We start from the raw sequence: 11886 nt of genomic DNA, 5'->3' as shown, positions 1-11886 counted from the left end.
TGCCCACCCTATTTAGCTTCCTTTTACTTTATTATGAAAAGTAGTTAACAGCGTTCCCCAGGTCCCAAAGGCGAACTCATTGCAAAGCGCAGCTTTAGGTATTCAAGTCCATCGCAGCTTAAACAGAGACAGCGTTCAAAATGCTCAGCCCTGCTGCACAGCAGACACTGGCCGATGAGAACGGATGTGGAGATCAGACAGGATGCAAAAAATTAGCAGGGAGGGTGTAGCTCGGTGGTAAAGAGTGTGTTTAGCAGGCGTGAGGTCCTGGGTTCCATCCCCAGTGCCTCCATTAAAAAACAAAATTTAAAAAAAGTAAATAGATCTAATTACATACCCCCTGCAAAAAAAAAAAAAACAAAAAAACAAAAAAAAAAACAGGATTTAAAAAAAAATTATGTAAAAATTTGTCATAGCGTGTCACGCTGAAGGAGCCCCATCTTGACGCTGGTGCAAAGCACTGTTCAACAAGGTAAATGCGGACATCGTGGTGTTGTCCACAGCTGCAGACATCTGGAGTTTTCCTGAGGTCTGATCCCGAACGGTTTGCTGGCTTTAGGCTCAGAGGAAGCAAATCACGCAGGAAGTGAGTCCGGCTGACGACAGACACGCCAGCCGCTCTGTTTCCATCTGCTGCAGCGCAGCGACCTCGTGGAATGGGTCAAATGCTCAAACGAACTTACAAACCTGGCCATCCCCAAGCCTTGGCCAAAGCATTCCTCGTCCCCATCCCTGCTCCACCCATGAAGGGGGAGGAAGCAAACGGACAAACTGCCTCCCCGGGTGCAGCCTGCCTGGCAAGCCTGGCAGCGTGTCTGTTCCTCCCTTTCTGCTTTCCACCCGCGCTCCCCTCTCGGTGATGCATTATTTACTGAGATCAGCTCCAAGCCAGAGGCTGTGCCCCAGGAAGAAGGTGACACGCAGATCATCTCAGGAGGACGGACCAGCCCTTGGGGGTTCCTCCTCCTGCCAGGAAGGTTCATCGAGGTTAAGGGGAACGTAGCACCGTGCAGAACACCCTGATGGGTACCACCTTTTCCGGTCCACCCAGCTTTCCTATAAAACCTCAGGACCCCACGCCCAGGATGGATTCACAGTCCCACAGATGTGAGCCCACCTGGCGAAGCAGGAAGCTCTTCTTTTCTGACTCTCCCAAAACTCTGCCTCTGGGCCTCAATCTGGTTTTTGGGGTACAGAGGCTGGTTTTGTGGCAACACCTATTTGAGGCCACACATTTGACACTAGACCGAATCTTTTTTGTAGTCTCAACCCACCTGGTTAAGTAAACCGTCCCAGGACCGTGACTGTCTTTTTTTTCTCTTTATTTCTAGTACCAATTATCATGCATGCCTAGAAGAAATGGGAGCTGCTAATAAACTTTGGGTCCCACTGTTAGAGATGAGAACAAAGCTTTCAGTCCTTAAGGTATTTAAGGATGATCTGCGTGTGATGCCTTTTCTCTTTTTCTTTTTATCTTTTTCTTGACAGGAAAACAATTAAGAGACAAGGGACGTTGTATCGTCCTGCTGAAGTGGCAACTGTGTTGACATTTCTCAGCTTTGGAAGGGAAACAATTTATAGCTCATGTTACTCCATCAATAAAATGGTGCTTGTCAGATAATAACTTCGTGGAAAAAAATCAGGTCATTCATCTAGGAACAGATGGATGAATTACTCAGGAAGAAACTTGAGATTTGCAAACGTTAGCCACTCTATAAAAATAGATTAAAAAAACTCAGATTTCTTCTGTACAGCACAGGGAACTGTATTCGATATCTTGTAATAATCTATAATGAAAAAGAATATGAAAAGGAATCTATCCACCTATCTATCTATCTACCTATCCATCCATCCATCCGTCTGTCTATCATCTATCTATCTATCTATCTATCTATCTATCTATCTATCTATCTATCTGATAGGTATAACTGAATCACTATGCTGTACCCCAAAAACTAACACAACATTGTAAACTGACTATATGTTAACTAAAAAAAAATTCCCCAAACAAAACTCCCAGCTGCTTCAGACAGATGTACTGGACAAAACAGAAAAGGAGTAGGAACTGAAACTCCTTTGCAGGTGACTGTCTTGCATGGGAAAATGTGAGCCTCCCCCTCCCCACCGCCCCGTTGGAGGCGAGCATTATTGTCAGTTTTGCAAATTCTGACAACCTGGGACTCGGAGCATCAAACTTGTCCTGCGACGTAGAGACAAAAAGTGATGGAAGCCCGTGGAAACTGCGGGCGGTTATCTTTCAAAGACTCCTTCCATCACATCGCCGCCGCCCTGAAAGGGATTAAACGCAGCAGGAACTCAAAGTGAACTTGTCAGTGAAAGGGAGGTCCCCGTCGGCGGAGGAGTCCAAGAAGGGATCGGAAGGAAAAGGTGACAAGAAGAAGAAAACGGAGGCCCGTCACGATTATGTCTGACGGGCAGGGCAGGCGTGCGATGCTAAGTGATGCGTCTTCTTGGCTGCACTGGCTCGAAAAGAGACCTCTTCAGCCTCACAAAATATCATCAAACCTCTTATGATGATGCTGGCCACACTGCAGACAGCGTGGGGCTACAACCCCAGAAGGAGGCAAGGCCTAGACTCTCCACGGGCGACAAGTGGGGCCCCGCTCGCACGCACAGCTTCTGCAGGGCCAGACTGACCGGGGGCAGGGGCCCGTGGGGGCCGGCCGCGGGTGAGCCCCAGGCCCCTGAGCAGGGAGCATCATGCCCAGACCGGCCATTCCCAGGCCTAACCCGCCTTGGACCTCGTGGGACAAGTCACCACTGACACCCCCGCGCCCCTGCTCTGCCCCGAGCCCTTGTCTGACGGGGCCGGCCAGGCGGGGAGGTGCCGTTTCTGAGGCTGGAAAAGATCTGCAGTTGGAGAGAAGGAGGCTGGCCCAGTTCCAGACACTTGGCAGGTGGAGAAACAGTTATTCAGCAAATTTGGAACCGAGTATGGAAATGAGTTTGCTCAGTTCCCCAGAGCAGGTGGATCGACTTGGAAGCTTCCCGGGAAATCTATTTCAAGGAGAACTGGGGTGGGGGCGGGGGGTAGGGCAGGATATAAAAACAGGACTCTCTGGGGACCAAGGCTTCTGAAATGTAAGCCCTCATTTCAGCGGACAGAAGCACCTGCTTTTTGAAAGTAGGGGCCTCCTTTCATTCTGAGAGACTTGCTTTCTCAGGTTGGGTTTTTCCAAAGTAAATAAATATTCAGGGCAGCCTGTCCAGTAAAGGCACTGATTAATTTTAAGAGTTAATCCATGCACCAGCCTACACTAACCCCACGGACCCTAATTACCCAGTCGGCCAGATCACCCCAACCAGGTCCTGTCTGTCTCTGCAGTAAAATGTCTGTGACAACACGCATCTTCTAATAAAGGGACATCAAAGCTGTTTCTAACTCTTGAAATGGCCTGGCCCTGCCTCTGACAATTCCAGTGTCTTCCCCATGTGGGTCAATTTTAGTTTCTTCGGGGATGGATGTCTGCCACTCAAGCTGATTTCCGCCCACGTTGGCACGGGAGGGACACGGCTCTTCCAACCCAGAGCAAGTTCAGGGGGATGCAAAGCTGCAAAAAAAAAAAATAAATAAATAAAATCAGGCAATTAGCTGCTGTTGCCAGGACAGATGGGTGTCCTGCATGACCAGGGAGATTTTTAGTCATATGCACCCTTCTTGTAGACGTGACAATTCTATTTCTCAGAAAAATGGACACTACATTCACAGAAAGACTTGTGTAAAAACGCTCACATCAGCTTTTATTCTGAAAGCCAGAAACAACCTGAATGTCCATCAGGAGGGGAATGGGAAAAATAGCTCTGGTGGAGCATACGAGGGGACGTCACTCAGCCATCAGGTGAGCAGCTCCCCGGCGTACGTGACACGTGAAAGCATCTCGGAAACGTTACAGCGAGTGAAACTGGGGACCAAAGACTCTTGGGTGCTCCGTGGTTCCAAGTATGGGAAGTCCTTAACCGGCAAAATGATGGACGTTCTCCGGGACTCAGGGGCGGGACTGCTGGGCAGGCAGAGAAGGGACTGACTGACTGTAACAATGTGTATCTTGATCGGTGCGCGGTAACACAGGTAACACACACTTCTCAAAATCTAGCCCAGGGTATAAAACCTGTGCAAGTGATTGTAAATTGTTCCCCAAGGAAGTGGTGCGAAATGCAATCAGCGTGCTGGAGATGCTCAGAGGACCGCCCTCACGGCGACAGGGCTGTGAGTTCATTTTTCACAGCGCAGGATGCAGGCCTGATGGTCGGTGCAATTTTAATCCTCGTGGACCCAATAAGAATCGGCAGTGACCCTTCATTCAGAAATACTGTCGTTGCGATGAGGGGGTGGCCAGTGCCTTCATGGGAGGCCATGCTAATAAAGCGTGGAGGTAATCTGAAGAGGGAAGAAGGCTGGAGAATCCAGGCCCCACCAGGCACGAATCCTGTCACCATGCTGAGCCCAGAAGGACCCACGGGCTTCCTATCCTGCGAGCAGCTACAGATCTTCAGGAGGGTTTGTGCCTCTGTCCCCGTAAACGAACGCGGTTCATTTCAGTTCCATTGGCTTTGTCGTTTATCTTATCTCCGATCTGTAAATTCCTTTCCATGCTTGCCTAAAAGCCAAAGCCTTTAAGAGTTTGTAGTATCTTATGTCTGTATATATTTAAGTGAAATTACAATAGAACGAATGTAAGGAAACATTTGGGGACGTGCGAGCTTGTTTCTCCTTTTACAGCGATCGATTCGTTATTCCAGGCTGGAAGATGCTGAGTATTTCTAAATGGTGCTGTGATTGGAAGGGACCCAGAAATCTTGATTGGAGGCTGGGGTTGCCAGGAAAAAAAAAAAAAAAAAACGTAGCAGGGCTACAGAGGCAGATTCGCTGGGAGTGCATGAAAGGGATTTTTGTGTGGAGAGAGCAGTGCCTGGGTTTCTAAGTGACAGGGCACCTTTGAGAAGATCGAGTAAAAGGCTCGAAGTATTCGCAGTCTAACCGTGCTGGTGGAATTTTGTGTCTGCAGGTACATTTGGGGCCCCCTGTTCGAATGATGACATCGCTGAATTCCATCAATGAACCGTTTCATTTGTCAGAGCTTTTGAATTTGCCAGGGAGGGGAAACTCCAGTTCAGACAGGCTTGGGCACAAAAGACATGCGTTGGCTTTGATCCCTGGAGACACCGTGAAATAAAATAAAAAAAAAATTTTTATTTTACTCTCAGATGATTCAAGTGGAAGTGACAGGCTTGGCTCTCGCGGCCCTCCCGAGGACCACATGTACATCCCTGAACCGTCCACTGCGGGGAGGGACCGTGATGCTGGCCAGACCTGTGATTTAGCCCAGCTGACAGCCCTGCCTGAGAAGCAGGTGTCTGAGAATGGAGCAGTGCTCGGTTCTCCAGAGGGAAACAGGCCAATGTTCGTTATCAGAAAAAGAGAATGGATGTCGAGGGGCAATGTTTATTTATCTACAGTTATATAAGTATGTGTACAGTATCCAATAAAATCAATGTGAGCCTGAATAAGGAAACCTCGAATGGATGCAACAATAAAAAGAATTTTGGGGCACCGTAAGAGGTAGAATTTGGATGCAAGATGAGGAGGTGGCTTGGATTGTTCGAAAAACTTTACTCCAAGAATATGAATCCGTGAGTGAGTTGCTTTCAAGCTGGAAGAAAGCCGGCAGCGAGAAGTCCGACCCTCCTGCCCTCGTCACATCTCTGGGTGGAAGTCTGGCTGGTGAGTTAATATACTGGGAGGCAGAATGAGGATTATAGGAATAAGGGACCAGGCTCCCTGAACAGATGCCACGAATGAAATGAAGGCTGAAGATGACGTCCATGAGGCCAGCTCCACAATTATAGGATGCAGAACGCTTGCCCACTGTCGAACTCCAGTGGACCGCCGAGTGACCCCTTCACTGACCAGGTATGAAATCTTGCAAGCCTTAATCAAATCCTGCAAGATTTCCCTCTTGAATATTTCAAGAAATTAGAGCATAATTGGGATGCAGAAGGCATGGACAGAGCAAGAGAACAAGACTTCTTGGCTCAAGACTGCAGAGCAATTTCAGCCCTCCTTTTACCTGATGCTTAAATAAAAGTAGCTTCTCTTGACAGCCAGAGATGGAACATAACGTGCACACTCTTGAGTGAGGAGGAGAAGGGTGAGAGCCTGGGACAGCCTGGCAGAGGATGGGGGAAAGTCGGGAGACTTCTGAGTGCGCCTGCAGTGCCGCGACACATGGCTAAGCCCAGCGTGGAGGCGGGGGAGTCGCAGGAGGGGCAGGCAAGAGCGAGGTCATAGAAGATCATGCTGTTTGCATTTCTTCCTTAACTCATCTGATAAACATTTGTCCTGTCCCTGCTACGTACACAGGAGCGAGGCTACAAATACAGAAGGGGCTTTTGGGAAGGGAGTTGAGGCATGGAAGGTGAGAGAGATAATTAAAGAAATACGTGTGTGTGTGTGTGTGTGTGTGTGTGTGTGTGTGTGTGTGTACAGTGGAATACTACGCAGCCATAAAAAAGAATGAAATAATGCCATTTGCAGCAACATGGATGGACCTGGAGATTGTCATACTAAGTGAAGTAAGCCAGAAAGAGAAAGACAAATACCATATGAGATCACCTATATGTGGAATCTAAAAAAGTGACACAAATGAACTTATTTACAAAACAGAAAGACTCACAGACAAAGAAAACAAACTTATCGTTGCTAAAAGGGAAAGTGGGGAGGAGGGATAAAGTGGGGGTTTGGGGTTAGCAGATAAATTATTATGTACAGAATAGATAGACAGCTTTCTAGCACAGGGAACTATATTCAATAACTTGTAATAACTTACCATGGAAAAGAAAATTTATACATACATAGCATAACAGAATCACTATGTTCTACACCAGAAACTGATGCTACGTTGTAAACCAACGGTACTTCAATTAAAACAAACAAACAGACAAACAAAAGAAATAGATGCAACACTGTCTTACAAATGCTGCAGAGTGTAGATCTGAAAAGCAAAGAAAGGCAGTTGGCTCCGCGGGCAGTTCGATGGTGTCAGCCTCGTTTCTGGTTTGCAGGCACGAATCACCCCGCACCCCCGGGAGGCCCGGTAGAAGACGTGGACTCCCTGGAGGGCTCCGTGAGCTGCAGGAAGACCGGACTTGTGCCGGGACTGAGCTGCTGTGAAGTCCAGCCCGTCGCGCATGTCCCACTCTCCCCCTCGGTCCTTGATGCCTCCTGGGTTAAGTGCCAAGCACCAACCGGTTCCTTCTGCTTTTATCTCAGATCGACGATTCAGGCACTGTCCTTGTCCCCCTCCGCCCCAGACCCCAGACGTCCGGATGCGCCCACATGTGGGTTCTATTCGGAGGCAGTTTGGGGGAAGGAAGCACCGCCTATGACCGTGGGCCCATGGTCACTGGACCACGTGCTCACGTCGGAAGCCCAATGTCTGAGCCCGCGGAGCATGCCTGGCTCACCGTTTCCAGAAGGAATCTCTTGTGGGCTCCCTCCTCGGGTTCCACCATCACTCGTCGCTGGTGACCCCCGGGAGAGCGTTGAGATGCCCAGAGACCTGCCAAGTCTCCTCGGCGTAACTTGGAAGGTTCCAGAAGCCCAGCCACTTGGGGCCTGGGAGAGAAGTCACTGCACTCTGGAAATACCCTCCTTGCACTGCTCTGTGCTCTGCCCGCATCCTGCCTCGGGTGGGGGGCCAGGGAGCAGAGCTGGTCCCTGCTTGTGCCTGGCTTCTGGGAAGACCAGAGGCCGTGAGAAAACCCACCCCACCTTGGAAGTGCTCCAGGGTGGGCCCCGGGCTCCTTTTAGACTCAACGTGGTGCCCTGCACCTGCCACACTGCCTCGTTCGGGGCTGCCCAGAAGGAGGAGGAAACCTTAAAACCAGAGCCGCCGAAGGCTTGTCAGCCCCGCCCGAGGCACCCGGGCCCCCTCTCCCGGGGCCTGCGGGGTGTCAGCAGAACCCCGCAGGCCCGCGCCGTCCCCGAGCCCGTCCGTCCTGTGCACCCTTGCTTCCTTAGGGTTATTTCTGAAACTTTCACATCCACCTCCGTGTCTGTGGTCTGGGATGCGAATGTAGTGGGTGACTTCACAGTTTCTCAAAAATGGATCCTGGACACCTCCTTTCAAGAAACACGCTTCTGCCCCCAGTTTTAGAGCAATACCCCTGAGTCATCCATTTGGTCACCTGGACAGGCGCTGGTGGCTCTGGGCAGGAGAGCAGGAGGGGTGAGCCTCCGAGGCGCGGGGCGATCAGGCCGCCTCTGCCACGGGCTGGCCCGGCCAGACACGCGTCAAAGGCTGAGCGGGGTGCAGCCACGGCCTCTGCCGGAGGGTCCCCGGCTCCCTTAACTGCCGGGGTTGCGCTGGGCACAGTGATAAACCTGGGCTCGCTAAGTTGAGCCCGTGATCCACCTTCTGCCTCACCACAAAACTGCTGGCCCTCGAAGGCGGGTAGAAGCGGTTTTTATTTCCCTCCAACGTGGGAAAGTGAAGATTTTACAGCTTTGCCCCCGACCCCCTGGGGCCAAGTCCAGAATTCACGTTAAATGCAGCGTCACCAAAGGTGCGAACTAAAAATAAAAGCAACCCTTATGTTTTGTGCCCCGGCGATCAGCGACGAGCAGGACCAAGCGAGAGGGTCCGTGTTTTCTGCAAAGGCTGGGGTAGGTGCCCCACCCCCATCCCGTGCCCGGCACTGGGGTTCCCAGAGGGTCAGCTTCCTGCAGGAGCCCCTCCGCGTCTCCCGTTCTCCACGGCCACGCCTAGAGACGCTCCCCTCTGCACCCCCAAGAGCTCTTTGCTGGTGGAGAAGATGCACATGGTGTCAGGCCACAAAGCCCACCTCTGCCACCCCAAGTCCCCGCAGGCGACCGTGTCTCCGGCCCTCGGAGCAGGTGGCCGACTCCTGGCACCTCTTCTCCTGTGCTGCCCGGAAGGGACATGAGGACACACAGCCCGCTCTGGCTCCTTTCATGGTCGCCACTTCTCAGTGCTCTCAGAAGCACAAAGCCCAGGACGTGAAGTCAGGTGGGATCGGCTGAACTGGGGGGCGGGGGAGACCCACGTGGCCTGGGTCAGGGACACGAGGGAGCCGACAGGGCGCCACTGGAGACGGGCAGCAGTGACGCCTGGGGGCCGGAGTGCTGGAGTTAGCCTGAGGTTTCACTGTCCACCTGGCTCTTGTCCTGGGAGCAGTGACCCTGGCCAAGTCTCAACCTGCCCACCGGCAAAACGGAAACCAAGAATGGGGTCCCCAAGATGCGGAAATGACGGAGATGGCTCTGAAGGTGGCCGGCATGTGTGAGTGACACGCACGTTTCTTCAGCCTTTCTCCCTCCCTCGGTCCTTTCTCTTCTCCCTTCCTCCCTTCCTCGCTCCTCCTTTTGTGCTCCCTTCCTTTGGCTCACGGGGGTCCTGGCCTGTAAGCACAGGCAGGTGGATGAAGCCCCGCTCGGCCCTCTGTTTGCTAAGCCACCGTTTCAGGGGTGGGTGCAGACACGCTGGCGCCCAGAGAAAGTCAGCCGCTGCCAGGCTGGTCCCAGAGACAGAAACCGTGCCCGGGTGACGGAGGGGAAGGGGAGACTGGCCACGCCCAAGGGGACAGGAGAGGCCACCTAGGAGGCAACTTGGACCCCGACCTGGGACCAGCCTGCTCTGCCCGCTGCTCCGGGTGGGCCTGGGTGAGCACGCACGCCCGGACTCGCTGCTGGAGGAGACCGAGCCTGTGCCGATGGGTGGCGCTCAGGCTCCCGGACAGAAAGACGGACGTAACAGACCAGGGGGACAGCGGGCAAGGGTCTCAGCGCACTTCGGGGTTCCTACCCGCTTGGAGGCCTTCTTCTTCCTTCTAAAGAGGAGCCAGTGAAGATGCTCAGACGCCGGGTGATGGTCTGAGGCCACCAAACCGGCCCCTGCTGCAGCCTGAAGACACCCGTGTGACCTCACTCCCCGGCCAGGGCTCCTTCTCCCGCCGCCTCTCGCTCTGCAGCCGCAGGAGAACGTAGACCAAGAAAGAGAGCAAGGAAGAAGGTGGCTCAGACCCCTGCGATGCCTGCGAAGTCCCTGACGTTTCCTGGCATCTCCCAGCTCATCAGAGCTGCACGGGCATCGGGCTTAACCAAGGGTGCAAAGCCTCCCGAAGTCCCCCTTCGCTCCTCTGCGCCGTCACACCGCCTCCGAGGGCAGCGGACAGAACCAGGGGACCGGGCCCCGGGCGGTGTGAGTGACGCCGCACTGTGTCAGGCCCCTCCCTGCGCGTCCCCGGTCTCGTCACCCTGGCTCTCCACGGCGCTCACACGAGCTGGCACGAAGCTTTCTGATTCAAGGGGCCCGAGACTGAGCTCGGAGCGGGAGAGACGCCGTAATTCTCTCCATCAGATCGGACCCCCAGCCAACTTTTTTAGCCATAAGTAGAATTGTTAGAGCAGGCAGACAGCTAGATATGTGCCGAGAAAGGGGGACGCTGGCCACATGGCAGGAACTGGGCAGAAAGGAGGGGCGTGGGCCAAACGCAGGGAACCACACATCATGTGAGCACCAGGGGTCCCCGGGCAGAGAAGGAGAAGCAGGGACCTCTGGGCTGACGAGTGGTCACAACTTTTGGGGTGATGAGCGACCTAGAGGCCGACAAAGAAAGGTGAGAAAAGCCAGGAATCTCCAGTGTCCAAATGGAACCTTTTGCTCATTCTGCCCTCATTTCAGTAACATTAGCCTTGCAGATCAGAAGTCCCCATCATGCACCGAGGCCACGACACGTCCGATCCAGACTAAAGAAGGACAAAAATGCCTCCTCCCCTCGGGAAGGTGGAGCTGGGATGGAAATCAGGGAACACGACCCCAAAACCTTCCCTCCCCAATGAATATTCTGCCCATTCATTTTCACACCCTGTGTAACCAACTTGCCAAAGCAGCTCGGGGCAGCTGCTCACCTGAGTCTGCCCACTCCCCCCTTGAAAGTGTCCTATCCATCCTTTAATAAATCCTCACTTTCCCATCTCAATCTCTCCATCTTGTCTCTGAATTCTTTCTGGGACGGGACAGGAACCTGGACACCGGCTACATCCACCGGCAACAGAATCTTCCGTACAGACTATTAGGGTTTAATTCCTCTCACTTCCCACCTGTTTGGCAACCACGGGAGAGCACTTGTTGTCAAAACAAAAACACAAACATGATGATTACCGACTGGAGAAGAATCAGTCTGGGTGGCCAGGCTCCCCTGCCCCGCGGGCAAGTGTGACCTGTCTCTTGCCGCGAAGTGACAGGAAGAAAAAAAGAGGGTGGGGACTGCAAAGGCAGAAAGGCTCAAATCTTCCTGGGCACAGAAACACTCCACCCAACTTTTTTGTTTTTTATTTGATCTTGGTGGATAAGTAGAAGCGCCTTGTCGCCCAGGCCTTCGCGGCCTCCCTGTCTTTTCCGAACTTCATCTCAACCTGATTTATCCCCTTGTAAGGTAGGGGAAAGTGGAATTTCCTCAACGCCTCCACCACCGCCCAGCCCAGGGCCCTTCCTTAGAGGGGAAAGTTGCGTGTTTGCACGTCTGAGCATTTTCAGGGGTTCTGCGATGACAGGATTAGGAACCGCGGCCTTCCGGATGTGCATCTCCATACAAAGTCCACTTTGGGGGTTAATTTGAACAGTTACCTTGTCTCCTTTATCCAAACAGAGCAGCGCATCCATTGGCCAAGATCAAACAGGAAAAGGCCTGAACCACTCGGGCCTCTGCTTAGCGATTTAGCATTCTAGCCAAGTTAATCCGAACCGTTCCTGTTCGTGACCGGAGGAAGTACGCTGAACGGATTTTTATATGACTTTTCTCTCTTACAGGACTGTGCCTCTGGGATTCTGAATGTAAAGAGGA

Source organism: Camelus ferus, unplaced genomic scaffold, assembly GCF_009834535.1.
Source record: "Camelus ferus isolate YT-003-E unplaced genomic scaffold, BCGSAC_Cfer_1.0 contig313, whole genome shotgun sequence".
Taxonomy (NCBI): domain Eukaryota; kingdom Metazoa; phylum Chordata; class Mammalia; order Artiodactyla; family Camelidae; genus Camelus; species Camelus ferus.
This window is presented reverse-complemented; position numbering follows the sequence as displayed.